We start from the raw sequence: 21424 nt of genomic DNA, 5'->3' as shown, positions 1-21424 counted from the left end.
AGGTAAATTCGGATCTGCAGGTAAGCAGGAGCAAGCCTGGGGGAGCTGCCCTGTAGCAAACTCATTTTCAGTCTGGTGTGCAGTCATCTAAAACCTGCCCTTTCTTTCCTCAAAACAGGAGAAAACTGAGCTTCCATGCGACCTAGCAACATGGCTTCTGGGAATACAGCCCAAGGGCCCCAAAACCGACTGCAGAAACACCATCTGCAGTCCTGTGTTCCTTGCAGCACTGCTCACAACAGCCAGAATGTGGAAATCACCCAGGTGGTGGAAACAGACCACTGGATAAAGAAACTCCAGTACATCTACACAATGGAACACGACTCAGTCACCGGGAAAAGTGAAGGCCTGAAATTTGCTTAAATATGGATGGGCACGAAGAGTAAACCCCTGGGCATCGCAGGGTGTGACCCTAAAAGCAAAAAAAAAAAAAAAATACTGCGTTGGAACATTGTATGACTGAGACCCAATCACCAACAACTTTGTAACTGGGTATCTCAAGGTGTTCAATTAAAAAAAAAATATTTTTTTAAAATAAAAGAAACCCTCTTCTCAAGATACCTAAAGGTTTTAAACCAATGAGAAAAAAACAAAACTAAACTAAAAAAAAAAAACACACATACAGCCCTTTCTAAAATGCACACCAGGTGTTGTTTTTTTTTTCTCCACCCAAATTTGTCCTGTGACCCAGTGGGCAAAATTTTGGGGTCACATGAACTCATCTTCCGCCCACTTGTTGCCAATAAAGTGCTCCTGGATCTCTCAATGGGTCTCTCCAGGTTGCCATCATAGTCCTTGCTCCCGCGGAGGGGGGCGAGGGGGGCTCTTTTGGACAGAACCAGGAAAGACAAAAGATGCCTCTGGTCAAGAATCTCTGCCCTGGAGGTGGGAGCAAGGCACAGCGGGGAGGGAGCTGGCCGGATTCCATACCGCCCCTCCCCCCCGCACCCTACAGAGTCCCTGAGCACAGGGCAAGGAGTACATCCTGAGCACCGTTGGGTGTACTCTCTCCCCTCCGCCCCAAAGGAAATGCCTCCCTTCCAGAAAAATCTCCCTGTCCAAAACAAAAGCCTCACTGAAAGTCAAGGGGAGGGCGGGGGCGCAGGTCTGGCCACCGCAATGTGGGTCTTGCAGCCCCCTCTCCTCCGCTTCGATTTCCACGCTTAGCTCCGCAGAGCCATGCCCAGCGCCAACCGTGGCTACTGTCCACACCGCCAGCTCTGGGCGGGCTCTGGGCAGCGCTGGGCAGCGGGAGCAAACTGACTCCATGGTGGGGGGCGGGGGCCTGCGTTGCCTGCACCGCGCGGGGTGCCCGACTTGGAGTCCGGGTGTCCACGCCGGCGGAGGTGGGGCGGCTGCAGTGGGGCGCAGGGTTGGGGGTTGGGGCGCCCCGATGATTGGCTCCAGGAGAGGGGTGGAGAAGGGCAGAGCAGGATCGGGCTATATTTAGCTCCGGAGCTGCCTGCAACAACGCTGCTTCTGTCCCCCAGCTCCTCCTGGAACCAAGCCGGCTGCTAAGCATCACCCCCCCCCCCCACTCTCTTTTCTCTCTGGGGGCAGGGGTTGTTTATGTTCTGCGAGGTTAGAATCACCTGCCCCCCCCCTCCCCCCGACAGCAGGAGTGCTGATAGACCTTCCCTCCCCCGTTCTTTTGAAAATTATTCTGGGAATGCTGGAGAGAGAGAGTCTGCCAGGAGTGATTCCTGAGCACTGAGCCAGAAGTAAGTCCTGATCATCCCCCCCCTAGTGTGGCCAACCCCCCCCCCCCAGGTAAATAACATTATTTTTATTTGGGGGCCACACCCTGCTCAGTGCTGGCTTCCAGGGCTGTCAGGGGAACATGCAAGACTGGGCTTCTTCAGGCATGCAGAGCAGGGGTCCAGGCCGCTGCCCTCCCCCATTGCCCACCACTCTGGCTCCCAGCTGGCCTCCACACTGGCCCCCTGAAAGCTACCCTATTGTTGGGGGCACTTGAAGTCGCCCTGGCTCAGATGAAGTTCTGCCACAGATACTAACCACTACCTCTTGTAGTCTGTCTGACTCAGGGGGAGAACTTGCTAATGAGACCCCCGGAGGGAGGGGGAGGGGGGGGGCTGGAGCCATAGTATAGTGGAGAGGGCTGTAGCAGTCTCGCTGGTTCTGTTCTCCACATCCCATACAGTCCCTTGTGCAGAACCAAGAGCGGTTCCTGACTGAAGAGCCAGGAGTAAGCCCCGAGTAAGTCCAGGTGGGGCCCCGAAACAAAACAAAACAAAACAAAGCAAAACAAAACAAAGAAGTCCAAGGAGTTTTCATGATGCTAGGAAACCCAGCTGTCTTCTCAGGGTCCAAAGAACCTCTAACACTATGTGTGCAGAGGGCCTGACTCCTAGGAAGAGGCTAAAATGCCCATGGCCCATCCTGCAAACATCTGGTCCCAAGTCTGAACCTCCGGTGTCCCCCATGTGCCAAGTGGGAATTAAACTTAAAAAGACCTTTTCTCAGAAACCCATGCTTGTAGTTCTGGAGGGTATCAGGGTCGAAGCAGGCATCCTAGCCCTTGGCGCCATCTCTCTGGCACCCTGCTGGGGTTTTGGGTTTTGATTTTTTTTCCCCTTAAACTTTATTTAAGCACCATGATTAAAAAATTAATTTACTTAAAAATTTTTTTTTATTTTGCTTTTTGGGTCACACCTGACGATGCACAGGGGTTACTCCGGGCTCTGCACTCAGAAATTACTCCTGGCGGTGCTCAGGGGACCATATGGGATGCTGGGAATCGAACCTGGGCCAGCATGCAAGGCAACCGCCCTACCCCCTGTGCTATCACTCCAGCCCCTAAAAAAGTCATTCATTGTTGGGTTTTAGGTATATAATGTTCTGTCACCCATCCTGCCACCAGTGGCAACTTCCCTCCACCAGTGTTCCCAAAGTCCCTCTCCAGCTATGTCTTGTTTTGTTTTTGGCCCTGCAATACTCAGAGCTTACTTCTGGCTCTATGCTCAGGTATAACTCCTGGCAGAGTTCACAGACGCTATGCCACGCCAGGGGCTGAGCCTGGTTTGGCTGCATGCAAGGCAAGGCCTGGAATATGTCTTCAGCCCCTCCCTGGACATTTTTTTGTGCAGCTCTGGGTTCAAAGTCAGCAGACTACACATAACATTCTATCCCTGCGACACATCCCTGGTCCATTGTAGTTTCCACTTTTAGTAAAGCCCAGAGTGGGCCAGAGAGATAGTATAATGGGTAAGGCCTTGAACATGGCCCACCCTGGTTTGATCCCCCAGCATGGAAGAGGCTCCTCTCAGCCCTGAGCACCTCCGGGTATGGCTCCAAAACAATCAAGTCCAGAGCCAGGAACAAGGAAAGAGTCACATGACCAGGATGACAAAGACAGAGATCAGGGCCACGCAGCAGCTGCTGTCTGAATGTCTGAAGGTCCTTTCAACTGTGTTCCTCACTGTCCCTCCAGGAGTGACAGGATATGGGGATTTTGGGGACCAAGTGAATGCTTTATATCAGAGCATCTTGGGTCTGGGATGCCAGGAGGTCCCCTGAGAGAGTTGGGGACCACCAATCTTCCTCTTGTGCTGGGCACCTATGCCTCCAGCAGAGAAATAGCTCAACCCACAAACCTTTCTGATGAGAGTCCCCTATGCCAAATGCATCAATTTCAAGGGAGCAGCGAGGTCTTGAGGGATTTCGCACAATCTCAGTGTTTACATCTGGCTCTGGAAGCATCCCACTGTGTTACCATGACGCCTTGTGTGCATGCATGCAAGTGTGTGTGTGTGTGTGTGTGTGTGTGTAGAGAGAGAGAGAGAGAGAGAGAGAGAGAGAGAGAGAATCAGAAATCCCAGCTAGAGTCTGCAGTGTCATTTTGGGCTGCAGAATACTTCACCTCCTTCTAGCCTTTTGCTTTTCCTGCTAAACCAGACCAGCATGTGTGCACTGAGGTCTTCTAGCCTGTCGTTAGGGCTGGCTGTAATTTCCATTCCTGTGCCTTCAGGATTGATGGCGAGGAGTTAAAAAGGCCTTTTTCTGGGTCTTTGCTGCCATTTTTCCCAACGGTGAAACCATACTCAGCAGTGCGGTTCTGCCAGAGTGCATCAGCCGCGCGGTGGCCTGTACATATGCGCAGCCACCAATGAAGGAAAATGTCTTCTAGGCCAATGGCTGACAGTCTCCGTGTACCATGTGGCCAAGGAGAGCAGGGTGTGTTGCTGTGGTCTGGTCCAGCTCTGGACCTTCAGGCTAGCCCGGCCTTGAACCTCTTCATCTAGAGAAGGGGGCAAAGCCATCAGTGCTGGGGCTCCAGAAGGGAGAATACGAGGTGCCCTCCCCCCAGCAAGGACACCTCCTCCTCTTCCTCACGCTTTCCCAATCTCTGTGAAATGAGAATTCCTCTGTCATCTGCCCCTTCCCTTCCTCTCTTCTTCCCCTTCCTTGGCTTCTCTTTTTCTTTTGTTTTGGGGGTGGGGTGGGTGGGCCAAACCTGGTGGTATTTAGGGGCTACTCTTGGCTTTGTGCTTGGCGGGGGTCACTCGCTCTGCTCCCAGCAGTGTTCAGGTTCCCATGTGTTGCGAAGGAGGGGTGGGGGGAGGGGTGTCCCACCAAGTGCAAGGGAAGCTCCTTAAAGCTTGGACCACCTCTTGGCCCTGCTTCTCTTCCACGTTCCCCGTCCCTCCCACAGGGCTCACATGGGGGGCAGGGACCCCTCTCCTTCATTGACAAACCATCTGCTCTGGATTCTATGAATCAGATCCAACCATCTGAAGCAATTAATGGATCAGTGTTTTGTCAATTGTGGAACTTACCTACTCATGTTACTATTACCAGCATATTATCTTGGGGTAGGAGGAGGTAGTTGGGGCCACACCTGGTGGTGCTACCAGGACTCAAACCACAGCCACAAGGCATGTCCTTGCCTTCACTTTTGTACTCTGGCCATTACCAGCATCTTCATCTCTATTTTCCAGCTTGGGAAGAATTGAGTCAGGTGGAAGAACTTCGCTCACTCCTTTGTCAGTGGGGCTGGGTCCTTCTTTTATCAGTGGCCAAATGACTGACGCCTTTGTCAGTCAGTCGGAGATTTTCACACTGATCAGCTTTGTCTATCTGAGCACTGACTCACCATCAGGCCTATTTCTTCAGATATTTTTGTTTCTGGGCCACACCCAGCGATGATCAGAGGTTACTCCTGGCTCTGCATTCGAGAATTACACCTGGAAATGCTTGGGGAACCACATGGGATGCTGGGGATTGAACCTGGGTGGGTCACATGCAAGGCAAATGATGTCTTTTTATTCCAGACAGGCCCTTATTATTATTTTTTAAAAATCAAAAACAGGGGCTGGAGCAATAGCACAGGATAGGGTGTTTGCCTTGCACACAGCCGACCTGCGTTCAATTCCCAGCATCCTATATGGTCCCCTGAGCACCACCAGGTGTAATTCCTGAGTGCACAGCCAGGAGTAACCCCTGTGCATCGCTTGGTGTGATCCCCTCCCAAAAAAAACCAACTTTGTCCAAAGACTCCTTTCTAATCTTCCTCAAGCTTTTTGTCCTGCTTCCCACTTGGTATCAAACAGTGGCTGCACCTTCTGAAACATTCCTGAACTAGCTTCTGCTGTGCTAGGAGGGAATGCACTTTACCAGGATCTGAAGTGAATGGCCAGAGAGAAGCAAACAAATCAAAACCAAAACCAAGTTATATTCCAAAACCTGCATTCATGAAATCAGCTTCCTTGTAGGAGCTGGATCTGTGCTTTCTCAGCCCGATTTTTCCTTTCCCGGAAGAGGGTCCAATTCAGGTACTCTGCAAGCAAGGTCAGGGCTTCACACTCAGTCACCTCCCTGGCCTCTGCTATGATATTTTAAAGGTGAATGTGTGTGTGTGTGTGTGTGTGTGTGTGTGTGTGTGTGTGTGTGTTGGGGAAGGGATGGGAAAATCAATTCTGCTAATTCTGATGCCAGTTTCAAGTGATGTCATTCATTCCCCAAACCCAGAAGAGGGCATAGTAATAGCACAGTGGGTCGGAAGATTGCCCTGCACGCGACTGACCCAGGTTCGATCCCCGACATTCCAAACAGACTCCTGAGCCTGCCAGGAGCAGTTCCTGAGTGCAGAGCCAGGAGTCAGTCCAAGCACCATCGGGTATGCCCCTCAAAACAAAAGCAATATAACCAAACCAAAATTGCAGAAGATATCCATTTGCCAATGCATGCAGTATCTTTTTTTCTTTTTGGGTCACACCTGGCGATGCACAGGGGTTACTCCTGGCTCTGCACTCAGGAGTTACTCCTCGCGGTGCTCAGGGGACCATATGGGATGCTGGGAATTGAACCCGGGTCTGCTGCGTGCAAGGCAAACGCCCTATCTGCTGTGCTATCTTTCCAGCCCCTTTTATTTATTTATTGATTTTGGCTTTTTGGGTCATACCTGACGATGCACAGGGATTACTCTTGGCTTTGTACTCAGGAATTATTCCTGGCGGTACTCGGGGGGACCATATGGGATGCTGGGAATCAAACCTGGGTTGGCTGCGTGCAAGGCAAAAGCCTTACACGCTGTACTATTGTTCCAGCCCTGAATGCAATTTCTTACCATAATAATCTCACTCTTTGTTCCTCACACCAAGAAGAAGAAAGAAATGAAAAGATCCCAAGGTGCTGTTGAGGAAACCAGGGAGAGGTGCAGAGCCTTGGAGGTGTGGCTTAGGAACATGAGGTAGCATTCATCCTAGCAGGGATCTGATATATATATACAGGGACCCACCCAAATGAACCCTTCCTCTTTGCTGGAACATTCTGCCTGTGTTCTGGGTTCAGTGATGATGTGGAAACATTTTTGTGGCTTCACCTTGTTCCTCAGCAGAGGCCTTGCTTGCTCCCAGCTTGTGTCAGTCTTTCCACAGTTGGTTCCCTCAGCACCACCACGGGCAGCTTCTTTCTCCCTGATCTCTGCCAAGCTGATGGGTGAAAAAAAAGCAACCTTACTGCCGCATGAAGGGTTTGCACCTTTTTTGTTGTTGCCGGGGGGAAGATGCATATCGAATTGTGCTCAGAGCTTACTCCGGGCTCTGTGCTCAGGGATCACAACTAGAAGGCCCATGGCACCATATATAGTGCTGGAGATTGAACCGGGATCGGCTGTGTGCCAGGCAAACACCTTCCCTACTGTACTACGGCTCTGGCCCTGTGTTTGTGTCTTTGAATTAGGGAACTGGACTTTTCTTTCTAAATGTTTCCTCACCAGTTACATAACCTGCTTCTGATTCTGGCTGAATCTTCTACACATTGATCTGGAGTGGGTTTTCTTACTCAGTGTTATGATTTGTTTAATTACTAAGCCTATTAATTCTGCTGCATGTTATTAATAAAGTTCCCTTCCTCTAATGTTTGCCGAGTATTGATTTAATTAGCTTATTTGGGTCCCAGAAAATTTGCATTTTTATCTGTTCAGTTCCATCCATTTAGTCATCCATAATTCATTCCCTTGCCTTTGAGGCTAGAATAACCTACTTACTGAGTCTTCTCCAGAAAGGCTAGTAATGAAAGGGCAGTCTTTATGCTCCTGGCCTGCCAATGGGGGGAATGTGCTGAACGTGTGTGTGTGTTTTTGTGTGTGTGTGTGTGTGTGCGTGTGTGTGTGTGCCTCAGTGTGTGCACGCGCACTGAGGTAGTTTGAGAACTCATTTCAACCTTGGTTGAAAAAAAGGTTAGTTTTTTTTTTCTTTCTTTTGTTTCCCCATCACATCTAGCAGTGGTCAGGGCTGGCTCTGTACTCAGGGATCACTCCCCTCTGTACACAGGAACCATGTGGGGTGCTGGAATTGGAACATGGGCTGTCCATGTTCAAACCAACAATCTCATCTGCCGTACCTTCTCTCTGGCCCTGCCCCACCACTGCTGGTTTTGTTTGGTTTTTGTCCATGGGTGTGACTTGAAGAGCCTGTTTCAGCTGAGACAAAGTATCAAGGGCTCAAACAAATGTTTTGCACTTGGAACACCCAGGTTTGATCCTTGGCACCATGTGGCTCCCTTGGCACCACCAGGCAAGGCCCAATCTCACTCCCATCTCCTCACTAGCAAACACAGACTCAGAATGGCCAGCTCCCAGAGGGGGCCTGGGACAGGTCCAGCCTCATGGCGTGACCCTGAGTACTGCTTGGGCCGCTCTAGGCCCCAGAAAGATGGTGAAACCTCCTCTTAGCCCACTTGAATGCTGTGATGGCATGAGCCTAGTTAGCATGGGTTAGGTCCTGTCTTATTGACCTGCAGATGATGGGCGGGTGCCAGGAGTGGCCCTGACTTGGAACAGACAAACACTGGTGGCGCTGTGATTACCAGTGTGACAGTGATAACCCCAGTGGCATTTGCCTGGTCTGGGCTGACCCTGGGGACCCCGCAGTGCTGATGGCTGACCCTGGGTGGTGCTCAGGGGCCCTTGCAGGCTCTAACTCAGAATCTCAAGCCTGTAGTGTGTGTGCACTACCCTGAGTCATGTACTCCAGATTCTCCCACATTATTATTGGGGTGCAGGATGTGCTGGCGGGGGGCTTCTCCCAGCTCAGTGCTTGGCGGTGTTGCTCCTGGCAGTGTTCAGGGGACCAGGTGGTGCTAGAGATGCAACCTGGGCCTCCAAAGCAGATGGTGCCAAGGCCTTGGATTTCTCCAGCCTCCTTCCCTCTCCTTCCAGTCTCACTCCACCTCCTCTGCCTTGTTCGCCCTCCTCCCAGCCTTGAAGCCCCCCCTCATTGACTCCTCCTCTTCCCTCCCCGCCCCCCTCTCCTGCCCTGCACTTGTGTCTTAAAGGAGAAACTGTTACTGGACAACACAGGGAAACACAAGAAAAGTCCCAGTAACCCTGGGTGATCTCAGGCTGCAGAGCCTGTCTAGGTGGCTAGTCAGGGTTATTGTGTAATTCTGTACAGCTTCCAGAAAAGTGCCTGGGGGAGAGCTCTTTTGGATCACCCCCACACGGGGCGTGTTTTACTCTTCAGGAGCTCTAATAAACAGGACCCTGTGTTTACATAAAAAAGATGCAGAAAAGAAGCCACAGGGATAGCCCAATGGACTAAATGCATGGAGGAGGCTAGGGTTTGATTCCTGGCACCCCTGAGCCCCACCAGGGCACAGAGCACCACCCATTCAAGTAAGAACAATAAATGGTGGCGATTTACTTTAGCTTAAATGAGGTTGAAGTCCTTTCTTTTGGTTGGTTTTGGGCCACACCCAGTGGTGCTCAGGGCTTACTCTGGCTCTGTGCTCACTGGCAGAGCTCAGGGGTGCCAGGGATCAAACCTGGGTTGGCAAACACCTCCCCCACTGTAGTGCTTCAGTCCCTAAGGTTGCAGTTCTAAAATAGCAACTGTGTTGGGCTGCTGGTTGAGGGGTATGTGGTGGTCTGCTGGGTGATTCTCAGAGGACGCCCCTGCAGCCAACTGCTGTTTGAGAGGCACCAACAGTGCAGGGGGAAGCCAAGGCCATAAACTCTGCAAAGCCTTGTGTTTACTCAGGCAGCAACGTGCCCCACAACAAACAGAGGAATATTAGTTTACAGCACAGGCCAGCCACACATACTGAATGGACAAGCCCTGAACTCATGGAGATTCCAAGAAGAGGAAGGGATCTCTCTGGAAGAGTTTGTATGAGCTGGTCTGTAGGACTCGACTTTGTAATGTGTGCAGGGCCCATCTGAGGGAGATGGGGAGTGGGTAGAGGGTGGCACAAGATGGTGAGGTGAGCCATAGGATGCAGCACCATCAGGCTGGCTAAGTAGCTGCCCAATTCAACTGCCAAAGGCCAATCTTAGATCTGGAAGAGGCTTAACGGTTCGAGTTATAAATGGACGAGAAGTGCATCAAGACCAGTGCCTGGGGGCAGCGGCCACTCAGAGAACCCGAGAAGTAGTGGAAGATGCTCCAGAAAGAAAGAAGGGGTGTTTGTGTCTGTGTGTGTGTGTGGGGGGGGGGGTGGTAGGGCACGGAGAAAGCTTCGTGGACATGAGCACAAGCTTTGCAGGCAGGAAGTTGGGGTTTGGTCCTTGGCACCGCATGGTTCCCCAAGCACTGTCCTGTGCAATCCCCAGGCACGGAGCCATGATGAGTTCCCAAGCCCCACTGCATGTGCTCCGACAATGAAAAATAGATGCAGGGGTCAGAGGTCATCTAGGACGTCACAGTGTCAAGAAGGGCCAGAATCAAGAGCTATGCGTGGGGTTCTGGGAGGGAGGGAGGAGGAGTGGAGTGTACTGGTCCTAACTTTTAAATTTGTTTGGGGACCATACCCGGCAGTGCTTGGAGATTGCTCCTGGCCCTGTGCTCTAGAAACATTCCTGGCAGAGCTCAGAGGACCCACTACAGTGCCAGTGATTGAACAGGCTCAGTCAGGTGCAAGGTAGAGCCCTACCTGCTGCACCATCCCTCCTGTACCTGGTTTTGCATGTTTTTTTCTTTAGTTTTTTTTTTTTTTCCTTTTGGGGAGCACATCCAGCTGTGCTCAGGGCTGACTCCTGGTTCTGTGCTCTGGAATCATTCCTGGGAGGTTCAGGGGACCCTATGAGGTGCTGGGAATAAAACCCGGGTCAGTGGTGTGCAAGGCAAACACCCCACCACTGTGCAATCGTTCCAGCTCCCCAGTTCAATGTTTTAAGGTGGGAGTACTTGACGGTATGACTGTTAAGCCTGTACTAGTCTGTTGTCTGACGTTGAGTATGACTTTGATTCTGCAGTCTCTGCGATAACAGATCAAATACTCACCTAGAGTAATTCATTTTAATAATGTGTACCTGATAATAAAAAAGTGAATGAGAGTCTTCCAGAAGGACGCTGAGGAAAGGAGTTGATTGACTGCTAGGAGGAAGAGGTGCTGGTTAGGTGGAAACGGTTCATCTTTTGGGATAATGGGAATTTTACTTTATTTCTGGTGGGGTGGGACTATACTCAGTGGTGCTCATGGCTTACCCCTGGTTCTGTGATCAGGGATTACTCCTGAGGAATTTAGGGGACCCTATGGGGTCCCAGGGATCAAATCAAAGTTGAAGGCAAGCGCTCTACCCACTGTCCTGTCTCCAGCCCTTGAAACTTAATTATTTTTTATTTTGTTTTTTGGGCCAAACCTGGTGAGGCTCAGAGGTTACTCCCTGGCTCTGCACTCAGGAATTACTCCTGGTGGTGCTTGGGGACCATATGGGATGCCGGGGATCAAATCTGGGTCAGCTGTTCATAAAGCAAACACCCTCCCTGCTGTGCTATCACTCTAGCCTCCGACATTTATTTTTATTTAATTTTATTTGGGGAGTATTGGGCCACATCTGATGGTACATACTGAGGGCTTACTCCAGGCTCTGGGCATACTCTAGGCTCTGGGCATAATCCTGGCTCTGGGCTCAGGGGTCACTCCTATGGGCATTGGGGATTATGTGTGATGTCCATGAATGAATCAGAGCTGGATCCATATAAGGCAAGTGCCTTAGCCCAGTACTGTCACTGTCACTGTCACTGTCCTCCCGTTGTTCATTGATTTTCTCGAGTGGGCCCAGTAACGTCTCCATTGTGAGATTTTGTTGTTACTTGTTTGGCATATCAAATATGTCATGGGTAGCCTGCCAGGCTTTGTTGAGCGGGCGAGATACTCTTGGTAGTCTCAGAGAGGGGCGGAGGAATCCAATTTGGACCGGCCATGTTGGTGCTTGCAAGGCAAACGCCCTACTGATGTGCCCAGTACTAGCTTCTTTTTTTGGGGGGGGTCACATCCGGCGATGCACAGGGGTTATTCCTGCTTCTGCACTCAGTAATTACCCCTGGCGGTGCTCTGGGGACCATATTCCCCTGGGAATCGAACCTGGGTTGGCTGCGTGCAAGGTAAATACCCTACCCGCTGTGCTATTGCTCCAGCCCCCGCAGAACTAGCTTTCTGCCTTAGCCCAGTACAAGCTTTCTGCCCTTAGTTTGCATTTTCTGGCATGTTCTGTAAGTGTAGTCAGATATGTGTTGCGTGGTTTTTGTTGCTGTTTTGCCTTTGATGATGCCAGGGATTCAACACAGGGCTTGATACACATGAGGAACACTTTGTAGGAGGGAGCCTCAGGTCTGATTATGGTCCTCCAAGCTGGAGATAACCCTCATGGCTCTGAAAGATGATCTCTTGCTGGGGAGCTCCTGCCCTCATACCTTCAAGAAAAAAGACAAAACTTAAAACATTTTAGCATCCGTTAATGTAAATGAAAACACATTAGCATATGAAATGCTCTATTGGATATACAGTGCCATAGGTTGGTGCAAACTCACAGAACAACAGTCCGGGTTGTCATGACCTAGCTGCAGATGTCAATCCTTGGGTGCAGGGGTGGAGCACGTGAGGCCTGGGGTGGATTCCTGACATTTCCAACCTGAGAGAAAGAAATCAAACCATTTCCAGTGCCCACTAAGCCCCCTAGCCCGCCTTCCTATTCCCCGCTCTCTGTCATGGAGCAGAAGGAAAGGAAGGCTACTTCCTGCTTTCTCACTGACCTCTGCCTTGAGTGAATTACTCTCTTTTTGTTCTCTTTTATAGGGGTGTGTGTGTGTGTGTGTGTGTGTGTGTGTGAGAGAGAGAGAGAGAGAGAGAGAGAGAGAGAGAGAGAGAGAGAGAGAGAGAGAAAGAGAGGAGAAGAGAGTGCGTTGAGAAGCAGGGAAGCCTATCTGGGCATCCTGGAGTAGCGATCACTGAATTTGGAAACGAGGAGGAGTGAGTCCCTCCTGAGCTCTTATTTTGCAGATCTTAGAGGCTGGAGGAAGGAAGGCTCCAAGGAGCAGACCAAGAGTACATTTCTAGGTGTTCACCTCATTTGTTGTCCCCTGGGCAACCGGGCCACAATATCCCCTAGGGCTTATCATGAGGGAGTTAATGCCCCTGACTCAAGCTCTTGTAATAGTGCTCTGTTCTCTGGGACAATCTCCCCAAGGTGGGACGCCATACCAACTCTTCATGCAGGAGACGGAAAAGGAAAGCACTTCTGTTCAAAGGTGACCTCTAAGACTTTAGCTTCCCTGACACTCTGGACGGTATATACCTGTACGCAGACACGGAGAAATTTTGCAAATCCACAGGGTAGTGAGGAAGCTACAGGATAACAAAGCACGTGGGACTCAAGGGCTGGTGTGAGACTTTCTTCACCAGATGGGTTAGAGGGTCCTCCACGGGGTGACACCTGGACAGAAGCAGAATGGATTGGCTCATGCCACCATGAAGACATTCCACAGGAGCCCTCTCTATAAGGAGGAGGTGTGGGAAAGTGGATGGTATAGAAGCAGCTGGAGTCTGAAGGGAAGAGACATGTCCCTGCTGTAAACCAATGTGGCAGAGGGCCAGGGTGCCTATTCTCTTCTCCTCAGTGTGGCCAGGGAGTGGACGCCAACCTGTTTCACCCAGGCTCCTTCCTTTAAGGCAAATCTCAGGAGGAGATGTCTCCGCACCACCCCATACACAGGCAGGGACAAAGATTAGTATCTGGACACCTTGTGAGCCAGTCAGAGCACTCCCTACCCTAAAATAAAGCATCACCCTTGCTTGGGAGGCCGTGTGGGACCCCTTGGAAGAGGAGATCCAGCAGTGCATGTTGCAGGGGGTGACTAGGGGGGGCTGTGGACACTGTCTCAAAGATGTCCTGAACATCACCAAAGGCAGACAGGGGTGGGAGGACTGTATGTGGGGAGATACCATCCCTGCCCCCAGGTCAGTCTCTAAGACTGATTGGTTGGATTCCTCAGGAAATCTCCCACCAAAACCTGGAGTGAGTTCATTCTCTCTCTCTCTCTCTCTCTCTCTCTCTCTCTCTCTCTCTCTGCTTTTGGGCCACTCAAGGTAATGCTCAGGGGTTACTCCTGACTCTCAACTCAGGAATTACTCCTCCAAGGGCTCAAGAGACCATGTGAGTTGCTGAGGATCAAACCTGGCTTGACTGCATGCAAAGACCACTGCGCTATCCACTGTACTATTGTTTTGATCCTGAAGCATTTTCTTCCCAACCGTCCACTTCCCTCGGCTCTGTGGATTCTCATGAAGGGAGACCCTGGCTTCAGACTGCATGTTAGTTGGGGAAAGCAAGGGCCTTCGCAGTGCAAGTGTGGAAGTATCTTTTCTGTTTGCTTTTATTGTTTTGCTATTTATAATCCTTTCTCTTTCTATTTTTCTTCTTGTTTTTGGGCCACACTTGGTGATGCTCAGGGATTACTCCTGGATCTGAGCTCAGGAATTACTTCTGGTAGTGCTCAGGGGACCATATGGAATGCCAGAGATAGAACCCGGAATGACCATGTGCAAGGCAAGCGCCCTATCTGATGTACTATCACTTTGGCCCAATTTCTCTTCCTATATAATTTCCCCCCTCACTTTCTGTTCTATCTTATTTTGTATTTAGTTGTAGGATTTTTTTTTGCTATTGTTTTTGGTAATTGAGAATCGTGGTTTACAATACTATTAATAGTGATTTCTCGTGCACACAACTCCAATACCACACCCATCCCTACCCCTTCTCTCTCCCAAGGCTGCTAACACCCCCTGTCCCTGAAGACTTTTTTTTTTTGAACTTTTAAAAAAAATTTTTAAATCAGTCAATTTCAGCTTGAGGCCACAGCAGTGGTGCTAAGGGCCTGTGCTTGGGATCCTCCTGGTGTCAGGAGGGGCTGCTGTTCTGGGGCGAGAGATTATCCAAGAAGTTTCCAAATTGTTGCTCAACTGAAGAGCCCTTATTTATTTTTTAGCTTTTGGGTTGTTCAGGGGTAACTCCCCACTCTGTGCTCATGAATTACTTCTGTTGGTGCACAGGGGACCCTATAGGATGCCGGGCATAGAACCTGGGGTAACTGCATGCAGGCTGTGTGGCTCCAGCCTCTAAAGAACCTTTACTAACTTGCAGGGGCTTCTGTGCCTGGAAGAGAGGGTCTCGGGGGCAACGTTCAGCCCCAATCTAAGTCCAGGCCAAGTTTGAAACGTTCCTTATTGCATTTTGCTTGGCTCCATCAGTGACTTTCTCATCAGCTAAAGCAAGCGAGCACAGTTTCAGGACAGAAGCCAGATGTGCAGCTAGCCTTGAACCGCTGAAATATTTTCTACTTGGTGACAGTTGGAAATGGTCACTCTGGACCCAAAATTGAGTGCTAAAAGGAGGTAAGGGGATATACATGATAACCTTATATTACCTGTACCACAAACCATAATGGTGAAAAGGAGGGAAGGAGGGAGGGAGGAGGGAGGAAAGTGTCTGCTGTACACACAGGCTGGGGGTGGGGGGGTGACAGGAGGGAAAATAGTGGGAAATGTGCAGATACGCATTTGTGCACTGGTGAAGGGTCGGGTGTTGTAACATTGTATAACTGAAACTGAATCATGGACATCTTTGTAACTGTTTATCTCATGTTGACTTAATAAAAAAAAACACTGTCCTCCCTTTGTTCATAGATTCGCTGAGCGGGCCCAATAACATCTCCATTTTGAGACTTGTTTGGCATATCAAATATATCATATGCTATCATGTGCGGCTGAGAATACATCATGTGGCAGTCGAGATACTCTCGGTAGCTTGCTGGGCTCTCTGAGAGGGGCTCTCCGAGAGGAATCGAACCCGGGTCGGTCGGGCTGGCTGTGCGGAAGGCAAATGCCCTACCGCTGTGCTATCGCTCCAGCTTGGTGACTGACTGGCAGGTTTACTTGGCTGTGCTCTCATTTGTGAAACAAGAATTGTTAGCCTATATAAAAGGTGGGTGGGTCCTTAGGAAAGCCTGGACGATTTATAATAAATGCTATCTGGACATCAATGCCCTCCAGGAGCTGCATCAGAAGAAACTAACGGAGGAGCCCTTGACATCGGAGGCTGCAAATGATAATCACATTGTGGCTGAAGGGGTGTCTGAGGAGTCTCTAAACAGACTGAAAGGTGCTGTTAGCTTTGGATATGGCCTTTTCCACCTTTGCATATCCATGGTGCCCCCAAACCTGTTCAAAATCATCAAACTGCTGGGTTTTCCTGGAGACTGCCTACAGGGGCTTTCTTCATTGATGTATGCAAGCGAAAGTAAGGACATGAAGGCCCCTTTAGCTACATTAGTTCTGCTCTGGTACCACACTATGGTCCGCCGTTTTTTGCCTTGTATGACAGTGATAACAAAGCAGGCTTGGACGAAGCAAAGGAAATTCTCAAAAAAGAAACTGCTTTCTGTTAGAAAAGATGAAGTCATGAAATTCAGATACAAGTGGTACTACATGGAAAGTATCATGCTAAGCGAAATGAGTCAGAAAGAGAGGGACATACATAGAAAGATTGCATTCATCTGGGGAACATAAAGTAACAAATGGGGAACATAAAGTAACAAAATGGGAGATTAACACCCAGGAATAGCTGAGATAAGTATCAGGAGGATTACTCCATGGCTTTGAGGCCAGCGCACACTCTAGGGGAAAAGGCAGCTCAGACAGAGAAAGGAGCACCAAATAAAGGGTGTTGGGAGGTTCCTCTCGGGATGGGAGATGTGTGATGAGAGTGGACTATAGACCGAACATGATTGCTACTCAATGTCTCTTTTGCAAACCACAGCACTCAAAAGGAAATAACAAAAGGGAATGCCCTGCCACAGGGTTAGGGTGAGATTGGGGGATGGGGGGTGGGAGGGATACTGGGATCAGTGGTGGTGGAGAATGGGCACTGGTGGAGGGATGGGTATTCGATCATTGCATAACTGAAACCTGAGCACAAAAATTTGTAAGTCTACAACTGTACCTCATGGTGTTTCACTAATAAAATTTTAAGGAGAAAAAAAAAGTAAATTTAATATGATTATTTAAATGGACTACCTATAAAAGAAAGGAGAAAGCAATATGTCCCTCAATGGAATTCTACCACTTGGACAGATCTCCTAGAAGAAATCTAAAGTACTGAAGCCTCTAGATGGAGTTCCATCCTTGGGTGGATCTCCTAAGCAGAATTTCCCCTGAAGGAGGGGCTTTATATCTGTGCATTGTTTATGTTAATGTTCAGCCACACCTACGTGTAATTGCTGCACCCAAACCCTTCATGAATTCTCTATAATAATTCTGATTGTTTTGAATAAACTGCCACAAGTTACCAAAAAAAAAAAAAAGAAGAAGCTGCTTATCCAAATTCTTCCCTCTTTATGTTTTTCAAGGGATGCAACGATTAGAGAAATCACAGTCCACTGATGAGTTTTGGAGCCACCTTTGTCAGTTTTTTTTAATGCCATGATGACATTTGAGGTGACTTAATAAAAAAAAAATTAAAAAAAAATTCTACTTGGCTGTATAAAAGAGCCATTTGTGATAGCTGCCTAGTCTGGCCTCGGATTATTCCCGGGCATCCTGTCCCTGCAGCCTGCGTCCTAGCCTCTTTTGGCGGCCACCTGCTTTTCTGCTAACTTGGGGTCACCTCACACACCGGGCACCGAGCCCCAGCCCATGAAGCACTGCTGGCTTCCAAACCTTACCTGGTCTATGGCAGCAGCTCCCCAACTGTGCTGGTTAAGATGAATCGAAACAAGCCTCGAGCGTGTGGGGGACAGCCAGGGGATGGGGTGGGGGGTGTATGCGCATGCGTAAGAGGGGCATGCCTTCAGGAAAGATGTGCACGGGCAGAAGAGTGTGTGTGCAGAAGGAAAGGTGCGTACGCAGAAAGAGACTGATGCCTGTGCTGGAGGAAAGGACTGCATGAGGAAGCCAAGGCCATGCGCACGAGGAGACCCTGCCCCTTTCTCCTCTCCGTGCAGAGGAAGGAGCAGCGAGCAAGGCCTGTGTCCACCTCCGAGCCACGTGGTCGGTGGGCAGCAAGAGGCTCCTCGCAGAGTGGCAGGAATCTGGGTTGATGATGCAGGCCAAGAGCACCTGGGCTTCACCACCTCAGCTGCAGGAAGGATGAGGTGAAAGGTCGACCTGATGGGGAGCTCTGCCTCTTTGTTCATGGTTCAGGGATTCCCTGAGCTCAGCTGTACAAAGCAGACAGACAGCCCCGAGGAGTGCCAGAGAATTGTGCAGGTGCTGTCTTATTTTATGTCCCAGGATCCTCTATTATTATCAAGGGTATTTCTGTTGCCATTCATAGCCTTGGGGTACTGAGCATGGTCTGATGCTTTTTTTTTTTTTTTGGATGGGGAATCCCAAAAGTTCCAGAGGTTTGTTCTAGCAAATGCAGATGACACACTTAAAAAGTTAGGGGGGTATGGTCCCCAGAGCCTACCAGAAGTGATTCCAGAGCACAGAACTAGGCGTAAATCTTGAGAACCGCCAGGGGTAGCCCATAAAAAATAGTGAGAAGAGAGAAGTGGCAGGGCTGAGGAATCTGAGAGAGAGAAGAGTGCAAGCCTTGCATGTAAAAGGTTTGACTTTGAACCCTGGCATCAGAAATGCAAAAGAGTAACGTTAGGAAAAACAAAAGTTTGCTTTCTCTTCAAGAATGTCAGCTAATAAATAGGTCTACTCATAAGCAGGTTCTGAGTTCTGGATTCTTTCTTTTTCAGAAAGGCAATACATTCACCTGGTTCAGAATATCCAGGTTGGGGCTGGAGGGCTGATTGCTTACTCGGTAACCAGGATGGCCTGATTCCACCCCCTGCAACACATGGTTCCAGGTAATGCAGGTCTCGTGCACTGCTTGGGGGTGCCACCAAAATGGTGGGGAGAGGGGGACAGCCCAGTCATGAGTATAGAGTGCCAGTTTCCCTCCCACATTCTTTTTTTTTTTTTTTTGGAGACGCCCTCCTGGAAGGTGACCACGATAAACAGATCCTTAGAATGTTCCAGAAACATGCTCTGCCTTCCCCCGTTTTCTTCTGGACACAATGACAGAGTGACTCTGAGCACAGGCCCAAGCCAAGTCAGAGCAAGGGTTCTGTTATTCTTCTTCTCTAGGAAAGAAATAGCAGTAACAGGGCCAGATTGATAATGTACTGGGGAGAGCTCTTGTCTTGCACGTGGGCCCCGCCAGGAGTGTTCCATGAGCACAGAGTGAGGAGCAAGACATGAGTAATGGTGCGTGTAACTCCAAAAGAAAAACAGAACAGAAACAGCAATAACAGAAGCCTCTGTGTGTGTGTGTGTGTGTGTGTGTGTGTGTGTGTCTGTGTGAGCGTTTGTGCATGCACATTTTTTTTCTCTTTCGCTCTCTCCTCTGGGTTAAGTGGCAAATCACCACGCATGCCGAAGGGCTCTGGAGGGACAGGATGTGGCCTGCCAGGTTCAGTAGTATTTGAGAGAGAATTGGTCTAGTTTTAATCAGGGAAGAGAGGAGATGCGTTGCAGATTCACCAGAAGAAATCTTGGCCATCAGCCCTCTAGGGACCAGGTTCCGTGGGGCCAGGGGAGGGCCTCCTTGGAGAGGTCTTTGCCTGGGCTATAAGGTGGGAGAAGAAAACTACTGTAAGTTACCCAAGCATGACCTTCATGGAAGGGCATCCCCTTGGAAACTCAGAGACCCGTAATCAGAGGGAGGTACACAAGAGAATTTGGTGTTTCCCAGGTGGCATGCCAAGATGCCAGCAGGAGGAGATGGCCCAGTTTAGGGAGTCAGGTTTGGTGGTTTTAAATAATGTTTTACTTTGGCTTTGGGGCCATACCTGGCAGTGCTCAGGGCTTACTCCTGGCTCTGTACTCAGGGATCACTCACTCCTGGTGGAGCTCAGGGGACTGACCGTTTGTGGTGCTGGGGCTTGAACCTCAGTTGGCCACGTGCAAGGCAAGTGCTTTAATCACTGTACTGACTGTCCAGTCTTGGCTTTTATTTTCTTTTTCAACTTTTGGGCCACACTTAGTAGTTCTCAGCTCTGTTGCGGTGAGGTCCAGTGGTCAGGGGACCAGATAGTGACAGGGATGTACCTGTACATGCAAAATCTGACCATTGAGCCTCTTTTGCAAACCTTAGCATCCAAAAGGAGAGAAAGAACAAAAGGGAATGCCCTGTCACAGAGGTGGGATGGGATGGGGGTATGAGAGGGGTGGGAGGGTTACTGGGACCATTGGTGGTGGAAAATGGGCACTGGTGGAAGGATGGGTACTCGATCATTGTATGACCGAAACCCAAGTACAAAAATTTGTAAGGTCAACAACTGTACCACATGGTGTTTTGAAAAAAAAAATTCTGCCCATTGAGCGCTCTTTCCAAACCCCAGAAATTATGTTTGAATAGACGGAGAACTGGGGTCAGAGCAACAGTATAGTGGGTAGGATGTTTGCCTTGCACATGGCCAAACCCAGGTTTGACTCCCAGCATCCCATAGGGTCCCCCAATCATGCCAGGAGTGATTCCGGAGTGCAGAGCCAGTAACCCCTGAGCACTGCTGGGTGTGATCCATACTTCCACCAGAAAAATTGGATGAAGGACTGAATTGAAGTTGGAACACGTCAGGAGAGTAGAAGAGAGAGTGCCTTCCCCTCAAAAGATCAAACTGGACCTCTCTCTGTCTTATAGACAGAAAGAAGTTGGAAGGGATGGGAGAAATAGTACAGCTTGCCTAGTAGGTGGCTGACCCCATTTTGATCCCTCATACCACATATGGTTCTCTGAGTGCTTCCAGGAGTGGTGGTAGTGCACAGAGCCAGGAGGAAGCCCTGAGCTGGGTGTGGCCCCAAAGCTAAAAGGTCTAGAGCCAGTTCTCAGGGTTGAATCTTGCGTCTGTTGTTTCAGCCATGTGAACTTGGGAACTTAAAATCCTTTGAACTTTAATTTCCTACTAGTAGTACTATATAGGGATTAATAATAGCCCCTCAGAGAGGTGTTGATTCACTGTTACCTTACAATGAGGGCTTACAACCATGACCAGCATGCGTCTAATTTCATTGTTTTTGCAGCTCTGAAGATTTTTAAGAAAGACCTGTTGGGGCTTGTACTGGCCCAGGAGTGCTTGGCGAGGAGTCTGCAAAGTCAGACTCACAGATGGATCTCAGGCTGTGGTAGGAAGTGGGGACAGTGGGTGAATGATAATTTACTAAAAAACATCACCAGGGAAGAGGAAAAGGGGGTTCAGAGAAGGGCTCCTTCAGAGAAAACTGCCTCTCTGCAAGTCTGCAAAGTTCAAAGCTAAGCAGTGTTAGGACACTCTCTGGGAAGTTAAGTGGGGAATGGTTACTCACAGTGAAAGGAGAATTCTTTTTTGTTTGTCCTCTTAAAGGTCAAAGTGGAAGCTAGGGAGAGTAGCTGGGTTATGGAGTGGAAACCGTGGGTTTCTCAGGGAGGACGCTTGGCTTCCATTTCTGCCCTCAGAAACTGGGGCCATATTAAACCACATCAATGAACAAGGGTGGTTTTAATTAACTTAATTCATTAGGTTTTTGAGCCATGCAATGCTGGGGGTGCTTGACTGTATTTGGGGGATAACTACAGGCAGAGCTTGTGGGGGACGTTATTTCTGGGGTTGGGCATTGAATCGTGGGGCCTCTCATGTGCACAGCATGAGATTCAGGC

Source organism: Sorex fumeus, unplaced genomic scaffold, assembly GCF_029834395.1.
Source record: "Sorex fumeus unplaced genomic scaffold, SorFum_2.1 ptg000051l, whole genome shotgun sequence".
NCBI classification, from domain to species: Eukaryota; Metazoa; Chordata; class Mammalia; order Eulipotyphla; family Soricidae; genus Sorex; species Sorex fumeus.
Note: the sequence above shows the minus strand (reverse complement) of the source record.